Genomic DNA, 18,575 nt, shown 5'->3' with positions numbered 1-18,575 from the left:
CCACAACGACCAGGATCGTAGTACTTCCCTGGGACGGGGTAAGGTCGGTAAGAAAATCCACGATAAGTGTGTCCACGGCCGTTGTGGAATGGGGAGGGGTTGTAATTTCACTCTAGGCAGGTGCCGAGGAGCCTTGCTCTGAGCACACACTGAGCAGGAGGAGACATAAAATCTCACGTCTTTAACCAGCGTGGGCCACCAGTATTTCCCTCTCAGACTCCGCACTGTCCTCTCGATCCCCAGATGACCCGAGGAGGGGAGAGTATGAGCCCACCGGATCAGCTTGTCCCGGACCCCTCGGCACCTACTGAGTCCCCACTGGACAGTTAGGGGGGGCCGGCTCTGACCGTGAGGCCTCCTCTATCTCCGCGTCCACCTCCCATACCACCGGTGCCACGAGACATGACGGTGAAATGATGGGAGTTGGCTCAACGGACCGCTCCTCGGTATCATAGAGGCGGGACAGTGCGTCGGCTTTGGTGTTTTGGGAGCCTGGCCGGTATGAGAGGGTAAACCGGAACCTGGTAAAAAACATGGCCCATCTATCCTGACGTGGATTTAGTCTCCTAGCTGCCCGGATTTACTCGAGATTAAGATGGTCAGTCCAGATGAGAAAAGGGTGTTTAGCCCCCTCAAGCCAATGTCTCCACACCTTCAGAGCCTTGACTACAGCTAACAACTCCCGGCCCCCCACATCATAGTTTCGCTCCGCTGGGCTGAGCTTGCTTGAAAAGAAGGCACATGGGCGGAGCTTGGGTGGCACGCCCGAGCGCTGGGACAGCACGGCTCCGACCCCAGCCTCGGACGTATCCACCTCCACTATGAACACTAAAGAGGGGTCCGGATGCGCAAACACGGGCGCATTGGTGAACAGCTCCTTCAAACGACTGAAAGCTCTACCCGCCTCTGCTGACCAACGCAAGCGCACCGGTCCTCCCTTTAGCAGTGAGGTGATGGGAGGAGCCACCTGACCAAAACCCCGGATAAACCTCCGGTAGTAATTGGCAAACCCTAAAAACCGCTGCACTTCTTTCACCGTGGTCGGAGTCGGCCAATTACGCACGGCTGTAACGCAATCATCCTCCATCACCACCCCGGAGGTGGAAATACGATACCCAGGAAGGAAACGGACTGTTTGAAAAACTCACATTTCTCTGCCTTGCAATACAGGGCATGCTCCAGCAGTCGCCAAAGTATCTTACGCACCAGAGACACATAGGCCGCGCGTGTGGCAGAATAGATCAAGATGTCATCGATGTACACTACCACTCCCTGCCCGAGCAGTCTCGGAGAATCTCATCTACGAAGGATTGGAAGACGGCTGGAGCATTCTTCAACCCGTATGGCATGACGCGGTACTCATAATGACCAGATGTAGTACTAAATGCGGTTTTCCACTCATCTCCTCCCCGGATACGCACCAGATTATACGCGCTCCTCAGGTCCAGTTGTGAAGAAGCGCGCCCCGTGAAATGATTCCACCGCCGTAGCGATAAGAGGTAGTGGGTAACTAAACCCCACTGTGATGGAATTTAGACCTCTATAATCAACGCACGGATGCATCCATCCTTCCTCTTCACAAAAAAGAAGCTTGAGGAGACTGGTGATGCGGAGGGCCGAATGTACGCCTGTCCCAGCGATTCAGCAACATACGTCTCCATCGCTACCGTCTCCTCCTGGGACAATGGATACACGTGACTCCTAGGAAGTGCAGCGTTCTCCAGAAGGTTTATTGCGCAGTCCTCTCGACGATGGGGTGGTAATTGGGTCGCCCTCTTTTTACTGAAGGCGATAGCCAAATCGACATATTCAGAGGGAATGCGCACGGTGGAAACTTGGTCTGGAATCTCCACCGTAGTCGCACCAACGGCAACTCCTATACACCTACCTGAACACTCCTCTGACCATCCCCTAAGAGCCCCCTGTCGCCAGGAAATCACCGGGATGTGTTGAGCTAACCAGGGAACCCCCAACACCACTGGAAACGCAGGTGAATCTATAAGGAACAGACTAATCTGACTACTCAGATTACTCCTCTCCCATCGATCCATCCTCTCCATCATTTGGTCCATGGCAGAACCAATCCGATGAATCACGCTGGTGTGATGGAGGACCCTCTCTTCCATCGATGAGAGAGGAGACGCGGCTGCTCCTGCTGATTCCATGGTGGTGCGGGATTCTGTCACGTTTTTTTTCAAGGTGGGTGGAATCAGGCGCAGAGAGCAGGTTTCAGTGATTTGACAGTTTATTCTCCGATGCACAAAAGACGACGGTCAACCCAACACACAGGTTGAATAATCCAACACAGGATCAAGATAGACCGGAGAATAAAACACAAGTACTCCACCAAATGACATGAATACAAAAAACAATCCCGCACAAAACAAGGTTCGTGACAACCTACTACATATAAGGACACTAATTAAACTAAAATACACACAGGTGAAACTAATAAGACAAAACCAACAGACAAACGAAAAAGGGATCGTAGCGGCTAGTAGGACGGTGACGACGACCGCCGAGCACCGCCCGAACAGACATGAGAGCCAACCTTGGCGGAAGTCGTGACAAGCTGTGCTTTTTTGGAGCAAATGCGCCAAATAAAATGAACATTTTGGATATATATCGATGGAATTAATTAACAAAAGGACCATTTGTGATGTTTATGGGACATATTGGAGTGCCATCAAAAGAAGCTCGGCAAAGGTAAGGCATGATTTATATTTTATTTCTGCGTTTTGTGTCGCGTCTGCAGGGTTGAAATATGCTACTCTCTCTTTGTTTACTGTTGTGCTATCATCAGATAATAGCATCTTATGCTTTTGCCGAAAAGCCTTTTTGAAATCTGACATGTTGGCTGGATTCACAAAGAGTGTAGCTTTAATTTGGTGTCTTACATGTGTGATTTAATGAAAGTTTGATTTTATTGTATTTTATTTGAATTTGGCACTCTGCATTTTCCCTGGCTATTGGCCAAGTGGGATGCAAGTGTCCCGCCTATCCCAGAGAGGTTTTAAAGAAGGATTTTTAAGCTTTGAGACATGGATTGTGTATGTGTGCCATTGTGAGGGTGAATGGGCAAGACAACATTTGTAAGTGCCTTTGAAAAGTCGGTGCCAGGTGCACTGGTTTGAGTGTGTAAAGAATTGCAAAACTGCTGTTTTTTTTCTCTCTCAACAGTTTCCTATGTGTATTGAGAATGGTTATTCGCCCAAACAACATGGAGTCAACATGGGCCAGTATCCCTGTGGAATCCTTTCAACACCTTGTGGAGTCCATGCCCCAAAGAATTGAAGCAGTTTAGAAAGCAAATTCAATATTAGGAAGGCGTTCCTAATGCTTAGTATACTCAGTGTATTTTATGAGTGTAAAGAATTGATCATTCTACTTAGCCATTTAACACAAGCTAATTATAGCAATTAGGCAATGTTGTTAAATTTTTCCATTCATGCTTTCTCTCTGTCCTTCTCTATAGACACATCACATGCAGTGCCAGAGTGGATACAGAAGACAAGCTCTACAGAAGACACACTGAGGCTAAAGCTGAAAAGGTTGAATACAAAACATTGTGTAGGAGTGGACTGTGTTTGCCGGGTGTCTTACCAACACCCCAATACAGCATGAACCCAATTACCTCCATTAACTGCTGTATCGCCCATCGATCTAACAACTTTTTCACAACTGTTTATATAACCTTGGTACAAAAATCCAATTAAGTCCTTCATCATGGACTTTTTTATTCCACCACTTGGCCTTAAAACTTCTTAGGGGGCACCATTTTCACGTCCGGATGAAAGTGTGCCCAAAGTAAACTGCCTGCTACTCAGGCCCAGATGCTAGGATATGCATACTATCAGTATATTTGGATAGAAAACACTCTGAAGTTTCTAAAACTGTTTGAATGCTGTTTGTGAGTATAACAGAACTTATTTGGCGGGCAAAACCCCGAGGAAAAACATCCAGGGTTTTGTTTTGAGGTCACTCTCTTTTCAATGGGAATCTAGAATTCTAAGGCAGTTGCTTGCAGTTCCTATCGCTTCCACTAAATGGCAACAGTCTTTAGAAATTGGTTGATATTTTTCATTTGTGTGATTTGCTATGGTTCAAAAGCATATTTTGAAAATCTGAGATGACAGTGTTGTTAAACACAGGCTCATTAGAATAACGCAACGTTAACGATTTCTGAAAATCGCAAATAAAATGAAAATAATGCACCTACTCTAAAGCTTAGCCTTTTCTTAACAACACTGTCAGATTTTCAAAATATGCTTTTGAACCATAGCAATTGACTAATTTGTGTAAGAGTATGCTAAGCTAGCTTAGCATTTTGAGTAGCATTTAGCACGCAACATTTTCACAAAAACCAGATAACCAAATAAATAAAATCATTTACCTTTGAAGAGCTTCGGATGTTTTCAATGAGGAGACTCTCAGTTACATACCAAATGCGCAGTTTTTCCTGAAAGCGTCTGTGTGTAGGAGAAATCGCTCCGTTTTGTACATCACATTTGGATACCGAAACGAACCGAAAATTCAGTCACCTACAACGTCAAACTTTTTCCGAATTAACTCCATAATATCGACCGAAACATGGCAAACGTTGTTTGGAATCAATCCTCAAGGTGTTTTTTCACATATCTCTTCATTGATATATCGTTCGTGGAAGCCTGCATTCTTCTCTGAATTCTGTGGAAAAATACTTGCAGCTGACTTTTGCGCACCAATTTCGGCGCAGGACACCGGGCGGACACCTGGTAAATGTGGTCTCTTATGGTCAATCTTCCAATGATATGCCTACAAATACGTCACAATGCTGCAGACACCTTGGGGAAACGACAGAAAGGGCAGACTTACTCCTCTCGCATTCACAGCCATATAAGGAGACAATGGAAAACAGAGCCTCAAAAATCCTGCTCATTTCCTGGATGCCGTCTCATCTTGGTTTTGCCTGAAGCTCACGTTCTAGGGCACGCACAGAAAATATCTTTGCAGTTCTGGAAACGTCAGAGTGTTTTCTTTCCAAAGCTACCAATTATATGCATAGTCGAGCATCTTTTTGTGACAAAATATCTTGTTTAAAACGGGAACGTTTTTCATCCAAAAATGAAATTGCGCCCCTACAGGTTAAGAAAAGGCTAAGCTTGAGAGCAGGCGCATTATTTTCATTTTATTTGCGATTTTCAGAAATCGTTAACGTTACGTTACGCTAATGAGCTTGAGGCTATAACTGGATACAGGTTTTTTTCATAGCCAAACGTGAACAAAACGGAGCGATTTGTCCTACACAAATAATATTTTTTTGAAAAACTGAACATTTGCTATCTAACAGAGTCTCCTCATTGAAAACATCTGAAGTTCTTCAAAGGTAAATTATTTTATTTGAATGCTTTTCTTGTTTTTGTGAAAATTTTGCTGGCTGAATTCTAGACTTATAGCTATGCTAGCTATCAACACTCTTACACAAATGCTTGTTTAGCTATGGTTGAAAAGCATATTTTGAAAATCTGAGATGACAGTGTTGTTAACAAAAGTCTAAGCTTGAGAGCAAATATATTTATTTCATTTCATTTGCGATTTTCATGAATAGTTAACATTGCGTTATGCTAATGAGCTTGAGGCTATAAATAGAATCCCGGATCCGGGATTGCGCGACGCAACAGGTTAACAAGAAGTTCATCTTTAAACCCATGTATAACACTTGTATGATTTATGAATTATTATGAGTATTTCTGTTTCCAAATTTGGCAAGCTGCTATTTCACTGGGTGTTGTCAAATCAATCCCGTTAATGGGAATAGCACGCGAAGGGATCACAAAGAAGTTAAATAAGAGCTAGATAAGAGCAATGTCCTCTGTAGTGGACACTCAGATGCCGCAAATATGTTTTTCACTGTACTGTAGCCATTGACTAATGTAAAAAAATATATATACTTCCTAATGACCACAGAGGACAATTTTGCACTTGCAATAACATATAAATAATATATATTTTTTGGTAACACCATATACATTGACACTTTTGTTTTGAAGACTTTTAAGATTTCTAACCCCTTGATGTTCTTATTGGATCTGCAATAACAAATAGATATGGAGACAGAGGACAGCCTTATTTAACTTTTCTTGACAGTTCAACAATTTGAGAAGTAACAATTATTTACTATTTTACAGCTGGGGTTGCTATACAAAACTTTATCCCATTGCACAAGGGATTCACCGAAATGTAAATAGTCTAAGCATTTACAGTTGAAGTCGGAAGTTTACATACACCTTAGCCAAATACATTCAAACTCAGTTTTTCACAATACCTGACATTTAATCCTCGTAAAAATATCCCTGTCTTAGGTCAATTAGGGTCATCACTTAATTTTAATAATGTGAAATGTCAGAATAATAGAGAATGATTTATTTCAGCTTGTATTTATTTTATCACATTCCAAGTGAGTCAGAAGTTTACATACACTCAATTAGTATTTGGTAGCATTGCCTATAAATTGTTTAACTTGGGTCAAAAGTTTCAGGGAGCCTTCCACAAGCTTCCCACAATAAGTTGGGTGAATTTTGGCCCAATCCTTTTGACAGAGCTGGTGTAACTGAATCAGGTTTGAGGACCTCCTCGCTCGCACACACATTTTCAGTACTGCCCACCAATTTTGTATAGGTTTGAGGTCAGGGCTTTGTGATGGCCACTCCTATACCTTGACTTTGTTGTCCTTAAGCCATTTTGCCACACCTTTGGAAGTATGCTTGGGGTCATTGTCCATTTGGAAGACCCATTTGCAACCAAGCTTTAACTTCCTGACTGATGTCTTGAGATGTTTCAATACATACTTTTCCTGTCTCATGATGCCATCTATTTTGTGAAGTGCACCATTCCCTCCTGCAGCAAAACAGCCCCACAACATGATTTTGCCACCTACGTGCTTCACAGTTGGGATGGTATTCTTTGGCTTGCAAGCCTCCCCTTTTCCTCCAAACATAACTATGGTCATTACAGCCAAACAGCTATATTTATGTTTTATCAGAGGACATTTCTCTAAAAAGTATGATCTTTGTTGCAGACCCGTAGTGGCTTCTTCCTTGCTGAGCAGCCTGTTAGGTTTTGTCAATATAGCACTTGTTTTGCTGTGGATATAGATAGTTTTGTACATGTAAAATTACTTGTGTCATGCACAAAGTAGCAGAAATGTTTTAGTACCCTTCCCCATATCTGTGCCTCGACACAATCCTGTCTAAAGAGCTCTACGGGCAATTCCTTCAACCTCAAGGCTTGGTATTTGCTCTGATAGCACAGTCAACTGTGGGACCTTATATAGACAGGCTGTGCCTTTACAAATTATTTCTAATCAATTGAATTTAACACAGGTGGACTCCAATCAAGTTGCAGAAACATCTCAAAGATGATCTCTTTGACCTAAACTGCTTTTGCTTTAATAATGAGTATGGCATTGACATTACATTTGAAAGTGTCCCATAAAATAAGGGTATCTGTTGTGCAGGAACGTGTCATATTTAAAAACACATTTTCTTCCAGTCGGCTTAGATGGTGGTCCGATCGCATGCTGTCTCCTAACAACAATTGTTTAACTTTTGATGCCAGCGAGAATGTCACAAGAAAGTTGTCAGACGGTTAGCTTGATTAAGCCTCCTCCGTATATGTCTCATAGGTCAGGTTTTTTTAGCTTCCATATATCCACTAGGTCTAAAGTGTCCATGAGATTTGTACTCTCCTTAAGTGCATGAAGGTGATGGTTTGTAGTTTTTTTTAACAGTCCAGTGAAGTACTTAAAACTGTGCTTTAAACTTATATACTCCCACCATAATAATATGATTGTTTTTCCACATTTTGTGTTACAGCCTGAATTCAAGATGGATTAAATATAGATTTGTTTTCTCTCAACCGCCTACAAACAATACTCCATAATGACAAAGTGAAAATTTGTTTTCAGAAATTTTTGCAAATTTATTAAATGAAATACAGAAATATCTCATTTAAATAAGTATTCAGATCGTTGAGTCAATACATTTGAGAATCACCTTTGGCAGCGATTACAGATGTGAGACTTTCTGGATAAGTCTAAGAGCTTTTCACACCGAGATGGTAAATATTGTACGAATTATTATTTTCAAGCTCAGTCAAATTGGTTGTTGATCATTGCGCAACAACAATTTATGTCTTGCCATAGATTTCCCAAGCAGATTTAAGTCAAACTGTAACATTTAATGTAGTCTTGGTAAGCAACTCCAGTGTAGATTTGACCTTGTGTTTTAGGTTGTTGTCCGGATTTTTACAATTAATAAAAAATGAAAAGCTGAAATATCTTGAGTCAATAAGTATTCATCCCCTTTGTTAAGAATAAGTTAATAGGGAGAAAAAAATTGGATGGATCAACAACATTATAGTTACTCCACAATACTATCCTAATTGACAGAAAGAAAAGGAAGCCTGTACAGAATAAATATTCCAAAACAAGAATCTTGTAAGCAATGAGGCACTAAAGTAACACTGAAACAAATGTGGCAAACCAATTAACTTTTTTTCCTGAATAGAAAGTGTTATCGTATTTGCCCCAAACATACAACACATGCCTAAGTACCATTTTCAAGCATAGTGATGGTTGCATCATGTTATCGGTATGCTTGTAATAGTTCAGGACCGTGGAGGTTCATGGTAAAACAGAAACGGAATGGAGAAAAGCACAGGCAAAATCCTAGAGGAAAACCTGGTTCAGTCTGCTTTCCACCAGACACTGGGAGATGAATTTGTCTTTCAGCAGGACAATAACCTAAAACACAAGGCCAAATCTACACTGGACTTGCTTACCAAGAAGACAGTAAATGTTCCTTAGTGACCTAATTACAGTTTTGACTTAAATCTACTTGAAATCTATGGAAAGACAAAAAAAAAGTGGTCTAGCAAGGATCAACAACCAATTTGACAGAACTTGAAGAATAACGGGCACGTTGTACAAAAGAGGTGTGGAAAGCTCTTGGAGACGTACTGCTGTAATCACTGCCAAAAGTGCTTCTACAAACTATTGACTCAGGGGTGTGAATATTTATGTAAGACATATTTCATTTTCATTACATTTGCAAAACATTGTAACATTTTCACTTGGTCATTATGGGATATTGTGTGTAGATGGGTGAGAAAAAATATTTCATACATTTTGAAAACAAAATGTGGAATAATTCAAGGTGTTTGAATACTTTCTAAAGGCACTGTAAGTGAATTTGTGCAAATACTTTTGGTTCCCTAAAATAGGGGGACTATGTACAAAAGGTCCTGTAATTTCTAAACTGTTCATCCGCTATGGGTGAAAGTACCCACAAATTAAAGCTGCCAGTCTGCACTTTAGACTTATAGTCATTGTATCATTTCAAATCCTAATTGCTGGAGTAGACAGCCAATATATCAGACAATGTGTGACTGTCCAAAGACTTTTGGACCCCACTCTGACCATAATGTGCTGTAGGAGTACTACTCTGATTTTTCTTTAAAGCAGCAATAAGCAGTTGAAACAATAACAAAGCGGTCTACTACTCTCAAATTCATTGACAGAGCTATGGATACAAGGACTGACCAACCATGTTGAGGCTATATAATGTCTGTTGACAAATATTGGAGTAAAAACAAGCTTTAACAGTATTTTGAGTTTTGATGAGGTAGAAGAGTTGAAATAAGCTCATGAGTGATTTTTAAGTTATATTCTTCAAGAATCAATGGGTACATAATAATTTCCAAAAAAAGTCCAAAAATGGATGTAGTAACGACTGATAGCTAAATCAACACAGTTGTGTTTTTTATTTACTCAACACAACTGTCTGCAGGCATCAAAGTAAATCCACCGTAAAAATCACTGAAGAAAAAAAACAGGGCCATTATTGATTCACTGTAAAATGAAACGCTTTCTCATGCAGTACAAAGGGTTCCACACAGCCTTGGACGATGCAAAGACTATACAATGTGCTCACACAACCACTCTCCATTCAATGTGGAGAGGCTAATATAGTGATTGTGCACCGTATTTGACCTTCTGTGCATCATTTTAATGTGAAGGCTTCTGTGGGGATTCTGCAGTGAAATTGACCTATGAGCTATGTATGTTGAGAAAGCGGCAAAAAGAGGAATGTAGTGAGAGGAGGAAGCAAGGGAAGCGATTAGCCCTGATGGCTCTGGACTATTGATTGGTCAGTTCAGTCAGAATGGAGAAGCAGTCCTCTATTAGGAGAATATGGAGATGTCTCGAACGCTGCTTATACAATGCACTGACTGCAGTCTACATTTTACAAGTGGTTCCTACTTATGTATTTACAGTGGTGGAAAAAGTACTCAATTCTCATACTTGAGTAAAATATACCTTGATAGAAAAAGGACTCAAGTAAAAGTCACAGTAAAAAAAAAAGTCTAAGTTGGTTGTAAATATACTCAAGTATCAAAAGTTAAAGGAATTGCTCAAATGTATGTAAGCATATTAAGCAAACCAGATGGCACAATTCTTGTTTTTAAAATTGACAGATAGCCAGGGGCACACTCCAACACTGACAATTTACAAACAAAGCATTTGTGTTGAGTCCACCAGATCAGAGGCAGTAGGGATGATCTGGGATGGTCTCTTGATAAGTGCATAAATTGGACCCCTTTCCTGTCAAAATCTAACGAGAACTTTTGGGTGTACGGAGTAAAAAGTGCATTTTCTTTAGGAATGTAGTTAAGTTAAAGTTGTCAAATATAAATAGTAAAGTACAGATACCCCCCAAAACTACTATACACCACTGTATTTACATGGCAGTTGAACAAGTAGAATGTAGGTACACAAGTTCATGTAGTACTAACACCAAGTCTTAGAGATACTGTATGCTAGAAACCTGAATACACCATTACAGAAAAGTATGGCTGTAAGGCACTATACGGCACGTGGGCTTATATGTCACTACTGTTTAAATTGGCTTCAACCCTGTCCAGTGCTGTGGAGAGATTAAATTATATTGCAAGTAAATTACGAGCAACGTGTGGAAGGACAAAGGATACATAGCTGGTAGATTGCCATTCTACCACCGAAGGCCTACTCTGGATCGCACATATTGCAAAGGTACTAGAAAAGGAAAATATTGTGAGCAAAATAAATACAAGGTATTTTAGTCGCCAAATCTCAGTGGTTCCACAGAATGCGACGTGATAAGGTAGGACCTAGGTGCAGAGAAGAGACCAGACGAAGAATCAGTGGTTACTGAGAAACAGTAGCCGCAGGAAACGAATGCACACTAAACAATTCAAGCTTCTACAAAAGTCCGCAGAAAACACCTCTTAACAGGGAAACAATAAGACACCTGTATCCACCCTCCGGTGCCAGGAGGAACCCCCCTAGGAGTGGTGCCAGCACGACCACCACGTAGTTGTTTCAAGTCTAACAAGACCCGGATACAGGATGTCCCGGGCAGGCATTCACACTCGCTCATTGGAACCATAGCCCTCCCAGTCCATGCAGGGACACAGGCATCCATCCTTCTTACCCAGAGAAGAAGCCTGCACCAGCAGGGGATGTAGAGGGGTGAATGAAACCTGCCTCAACCAGCAGTACCCTAGGATAAGGGGGTTCTCGGGAGCAGTGATCAACAGAAATCTAATAGTCTGAGTGGTTCACCCCAACCTGCAGTAGAATGGGCTAGGTCTGATTTTCGACCTGACCGAAGCCAATGTGGAATCCATCGAGGGCTTGAATCTGTAGAGGGGTGGGACATATCACGCATGGGATCTATAACTCTGGCGAAGTATTGATCAATGGTGCTGACGGTTGTAACAGCCGGTAACTGCACAGCTCATCAGGGTCTCCCCATGTCCTGGCAAGCCCTGGAGTTTCTACAAAGGACCACAGAAAACACACCTCTTTTAACAGGGACACAATCATGAAATAATAAGACACACCTGAGTCCAATAAAAGTCTCTAGGGCGGTCTCTGCCGCCCTCTGGTGCCAGGAGGAACTATGCCACAGAAAGTGTGGATTTTAACAGAGGACAACCATTACTTTACATCTCATTATCCTATTCAGAAGGGGATTATTTGTGCTAGTGTGAACTTTCTGTAACCAAGGAGACCATATCTGAAACAGCCAAACAGAAAATAGGTACATAACTTATTCCTCCTTCTTTTCTAATTAGGGGTGCCAGATGGAAAACGTTCACACACACAAGCATCAGATGGATTACATGAGAACTAGCAATGCCCACATTATGCTAAGAAAGGCAATGCATAATGCAATCCTATAGGATCAAGTACAACTATTTGTGTTCAGCAATATACTGTATCTCTGGGATACATTGGATAATGAGGCTTGTGATATAACAATGTTTTGATGCAACATCTCTGGAGAGTGTGGCAGTCTTGAAGGTACAACACAAGCTTGTGATATAAAAATGATTGTTCATCCATTTGGAAACCAAACTGTGAAGTTATGATATTCTGACATCAATAATCAGTTGAACCAGAGAGCCATAAAGAAATGCTAACTTCAGAAAGGGACTGGTTTGGCGGGAAAGTATTTGAAGGCATTTATTTGCCATATATAATTGCCAATATCACAGAATGTCAACACCTGACATATTCCACTTTCATAGTGAATTGCCTGACAGAAAGGACCATGGGAAATGGCCATGTTACTATCATCCAGAAAGACCACATAAAAGAAAAGTATCTTGACAAAGAAATGTAATAAAAGGGATCTTGCAAAAAAAGATGCAAGAAAGATAGAACACTGATAATATTATTAATAAACTGCCCATTATAAACCCTAGTGCTATGTCTTTAATTGTCATGTGTATTAAATCTGGTAAATTCAACAAAAACAAGAAAACGACTCTTCTCCTTTGATTTGCTCGCTAGCGTCCAGAGATTAGCTCTTGTGGTTTCTGCAGTCCTTGAGAATCAATTAATACTTTTTGCCAACAGAAGTAGAGGGAGGGGAGGGGGGAGTGGGGCAAGGAAAGCCATGTCTGCTGATTGTACGCTGTGAATATCAGTCTGGTCAGCCTTGCATGGCAAACGAGGAACATTGCTGGTGAATAAGGAACTTGTAAATAACACTGTTAAAAATCAATTAGGCTCCAATTGAACAAGATATCATTAACAGAACAATAGGTGATTGGGCTGATGTGTAATTAATGGTAGTGGTGTTGTGGATGTTAATTTGATCACCCTGTTGCGAGTGAACTTTGGTGCAAACGAGGAAATTCAAAACGTGTAGTGTAAGAGGATTAAAAAGTTTTCTGAAGTTTGTCATTTCAGACTTGATTTTCCCTGTATAAACCTCTTCAAAAATATCCATTAATTATAATCCACATAATAATTCACATGTCCTGTTGCTGCAGGATTATTTTCCTGCTATAGCAAACGAGCTCAAATGTAGATCCTACGTGTGTATTACCCCTGGAACCTACCATATCAAACCAACCAATTTTAAATTATAGTCTTGCTTCATCTAATCTAATCTTCTAATCATCGCCTTTTCTATGATTTTTTTTATTGGAACCACAAACCCACGTGGTAGTCAAGTCCAGTGTTTCCCCACCCTGGTCCTCGAGTTGTAGCTATCAATCCATCTGGAATAAAAAGTGAGAAGAAAACATGACAATAGACTAAAAAGAATGGATTGACGCAATGAGATCACTAGCGGCATGACAACCTCCTCCATACTATTGTTACACATGCAGTTACTGTTATGCAGGCCCGGAAAAAAACTCTTTCTTTCCATTTGGTGTCAAATCAATCATTTCACACAGAGAAATGAATTCTATTTCTGATTTTATTAGCTGTTCACAATGGATCTCCTTACCTATGCGAGTGACGAAAGGTTTGGTCAGCTCAATAAATCTGTCAGCCTGCACAAAGGTTCCTAGAACTGACTGATACTGACATAAAAGCAATTACTTTATGAGAAATGTCACATAAGGCACTTCTTGAGGGGGTGAAAATGGTGTTAATTCTCAGCGGATGTAGGCAGCATTGCTCCTTACATCTCTTATAGGCGATGGGGCTGTTGGAGGACGGTCATTGGGATCGGAAAGTCTTCTCTTTGTACAATGAGGTTTCAACAATGAAGTCCATTTTCCACGAAGTCCCAACTGAATAAAAGAGAGGTTCTGTCCATTCTAATGTATCTCTGTCTGTTGCGGTCATTCCCAGGCTGGGCCCAGAGAAAGTGTGTTTTCACAATAACCCTAGGCTCTATTAGTTTCACACGCTCCACAAGTGAGAGATTTGACAGGTCACCCATCACCAGCACTTGCCAGAGTCCCATCCCAGCACTTGCCCTCTTTCTCTCTCTCCTTCTCTCTCACACACCTCCCCAGAAACCCATGCAGCTGGCCTGTCCTCCCTCCTAATCACACAATGCTAAAGGGAAACCTCTCTGACCTTATCCCCAGCCACTTTATCAAGTCCGGTGCAGGCAGGTGTTGAGAGAGAGAGAAAATGAGAGGCGAGAGCTGAGAATGTTCCAATTAAAGGGATTACCAAACTCGTATTGCCATAAATCCCTTATCTGAACTCCCCACATGTGATTACATTTCCACAGCCCATGTTTACATGGCCCTGCAAACTTACTGTTTACTCAAATGGACATGACCCGCATTACTCTAACACAGGTTATTACCTGCTAGTCTCCAGGCCCCTTCTGCACTGTGTACAGGGAGCAGTACTGTGGCCTGGTCTACAGTCTGATGGACTATCCAAAAATGACCCTCCTTTTGAGAAAGCAGAATAATAAAGTGCACTCTTGTATTACAATAATAGTTAATAAGATGGTATTGAATTGAAAATGGGATGCTTTACATCAAGGATTCTACCTGCTATGCACTTCTTAATACTTATTCATTTGGATTGTTGATATTTTGTTTATTTTGTCTATGGATAATAAGAAAGCTAACAATGCATAGAGACAGGAGGTTGAGGCGCTATCCACAATACCCAAATCACTTGTCCCAAAATTAAAAGCCCCCTTCACAGCTGTTCTACAGATTTTATAGAGACACAAAATTCAAATGGTCATGTTTTACTTCCCCTCGCAAGCTAGAAAATACTCATTGGCTCCATAATGAAGAAACAAAACAATGAGGTGAAACAATTTGTACAGAATCATCCTGTGTACCATGAGATGTAAGAAGCACTCCAGCAACCCCCTCTGGTTTGGGATGAGGAATGGGGTGGAGCGCTCTCATTCTCCTTTGTCTACCGGTTTGACCTCGCATCTCATCGGGGCCTGTACCAAAGGAGTAATCCTCTACCCTCAGAGACAGGCTCAATATGCAGGAGCCCATTGTTGCTTAATTAATTACTGAATGGTGTGCAGGTATGGTGCAGTCAGAGGGAGAGATAAGGCAGAGACTGGTTTTCCCTGATGGGAACCTCGGAACAATGAGTTGTTGTGTCTACCCACAACTTGGGCTTGTCTTGGCTGTAGCCTGTGTGACAACAAGCAAGAGTATTGGCTTTGGGAAACAGAGTCAGGGTCTGCATGCAGGCTAAGTTCACAAGCTACAAAGAGACTACAGAAGGTGGAAGGAAAAATGTAAATTCTCAATTCCTGAATGTTCATCAACTTCCAACCCTGAGTTCAAGACCAGCATAACATTCTGTATCCTTGTTAATATCTAGCCATGTCAGCATGATCAAGTACAATGATAACTTAACAGAAACATTATGTGTAATAACCACATTAATATCACTGAGGTCCGAGAGTTATGGCATGTATCAGCATGATATGACCCTTCATCTAATGGTCAAAACACAATGCAAAATAATTTGGTCAAATCAGGGTACTGGGCTCGTTTTGCTCTGTGGCACCAGCCCTTCAGATCTGATGACTCAATGGATTTTTGACAAGAAAGTAACACATCACAGGACACACGTTCTGCTGAGTGGGAGAACAGGAACAAAGCAGAGCAGGTGTGGTTCTGGCGATTTTGCCATTGTAAGGCTATAGTGAGTTGAGCCCAGTGAAGTTGATGGGATGGCGCTGTATGAGCTGAATGCTAATGCTACCGCAGTGCACCTCTATCCTCCAACCTTCATCTCATTTAGATCTTTAGAGCAATTATGAAATACTCAGAGAGAAAGATAGAGAGAGCAGAAGGGAGTAAAAGCAGAATGAATCACTGCTCATGGCTGGTCACAGCCGCTAGGCACTGAGCATTACACTACATTAGTGCAATTTCTGTTGATGGGGAAATATTAGATATGTTGAAGGGTATATTACATGGCAATAAAAACGACATAAGAAAGCAGGGCTGGCAAAAACTACATTAAAAAAAGCAGGGATGGCATTGATGCAGGTGAAAGTGAGGGGAAGAATGCCAATGTGAGAGATGAGATGACAACACAACACAGTGAGTACATAGAGGGCATAACGAGCATTGCTCATGATTAAAAGATGCCCTCCACTATATTCACTTCACAATGACCTTGCTGTAAAATATTTTTATATATATAAACTCAGAAAAAAAGAAATGTCCTCTCACTGTCAACTGTGTTTATTTTCAGCAAACTTAACATGTGTAAATATTTGTATGAATATAACAAGATTCAACAACTGAGACATAAACTGAATAAGTTCCACAGACAAGTGACTAACATAAATGGAATAAAGTGTCCCTGAACAAATGGGTCAAAATCAAAAGTAACAGTCGGTGTCTGGTGTGGCCACCAGATGCATTAAGTACTACAGCGCATCTCCTCCTCATGGACTGCACCAGATTTGCCAGTTCTTCCCGTGAGACATTACCCACTCTTCCACCAAGGCACCTGCATGTTCCAGGACATTTCTGGGGGGAATGGCCCTAGCCCTCACCCTCCGATCCAACAGGTCCCAGAAGTGCTCAATGGGATTGAGATCCCGGCCCTTCGCTGACCATGGAAGAACACTGACATTCCTGTCTTGCAGGAAATCACACACAGAATGAGCAGTATGTCTGGTGGCATTGTCATGCTGGAGGGTCATGTCAGGATGAGCCTGCAGGAAGGGTACCGCATGAGGGAGGAGGATGTCTTCTCTGTAACGCACAGCATTGAGATTGCCTGCAATGACAACAAGCTCAGTCTGATGATGCTCTGACACACCGCCCCAGACCATGACGGACCCTTTACCAGCAGATTGATCCCGCTCCAGAGTACAGGCCTCTGTGTAACGCTCATTCCATCGACCATAAACACGAATCTGACCATCACCCCGGTGAGACAAAACCGTGACTCGTCAGTGAATAGCAATTTTTGCCAGTCTAGTCTGGTTCAGCGATGTTGTTGTCGGTGATGTCTGGTGAGGACCTGCCTTACAACAGGCCTACAAGCCCTCAGTCCAGACTCTCTCAGCCTATTGCAGACAGTCTGAGCACTGATGGAGGGATTGTGCACTCCTGGTGTAACTCGGGCAGTTGTTGTTGCCATCCTGTACCTGTCCCGCAGGTGTGACATTTGGATGTACTGATCCAGTACAGATGTTGTTACACGTGGTCTGCCACTGCGAGGAAGATCAGCTGTCTGTCCTGTAGAGCTGTCTTAGGCATCTCACAGTACGGATATTGCAATTTATTGCCCTGGCCACATCTGCATTCCTCATGCCTCCTTGCAGCATGCCTAAGGCACGTTCACACAGATGAGCAGGGACCCTGAGCATCTTTTTTTCTTTTTTCCAGAGTCAGTAAAATGGCCTCTTTAGTGTCCTAAGTTTTCATAACTGTGACCTTAATTACTTACCGTCTGTAAGCTGTTAGTGTCTTAACGACATTTCCCCGGGTGCATGTTCATTAATTGTTTATGGTTCATTGAACAAGCATGGGAAACAGTGTTTAAACCCTTTACAATGAAGATCTGTGAAGTTATTTGGATTTTTACTAATTATCTTTGAAAGACAGGCTCCTGAAAAAGGGATGTGTCTTTTTTTGCTGAGTTAATATATATCTTTGAAGGACAAAAATCTACATGTAAATTCTACACACATTTTACATATTCAGTACCATTCAGAAGTTTGGACATGCTACTCATTCAAGGGTTTTGTTTATTTTTACTATTTTCTACATTGTAGAATAATAGTGAAGGCATCAAAACTATGAAATAAGACATGAAATCACGTTTTAAGCAAAAAAGTGTTAATAAAACAAATCAAAACATTTTAAAATATTCAAAGTAGTCACCCTTTGCCTTTAACAGCTTTGCACGTGCTTGTCATTCACCTGGAATGCTTTTCCAACAGTCTTGAAGGAGTACAAGGTAGTGGTTAGGGCGTTGGACGAGTAACCGGAAGGTTGCAAGTTCAAACCCCCGAGCTGACAAGGTACAAATCTGTCATTCTGTCCCTGAACAGGCACTGATCCTAGGCCATCATTGAAAATAAGAATTTGTTCTTAACTGACTTGTCTAGTAAAATAAACAGATATATATATATAGAGTACAGGGAACATAAGGTTGAATATATTATTATAGATCTACTGTCTCTTTTATATTTGACATTTCAGCTAGAACATCCAACAGACTCCCATTCAGAGCGACACACAGACAGGTTCAATGCACTGCTCAAAGCCACGTTGACAGA

This window comes from Oncorhynchus masou, chromosome 21 (genome assembly GCF_036934945.1).
Source record: "Oncorhynchus masou masou isolate Uvic2021 chromosome 21, UVic_Omas_1.1, whole genome shotgun sequence".
NCBI lineage: Eukaryota > Metazoa > Chordata > Actinopteri > Salmoniformes > Salmonidae > Oncorhynchus > Oncorhynchus masou.
This window is presented reverse-complemented; position numbering follows the sequence as displayed.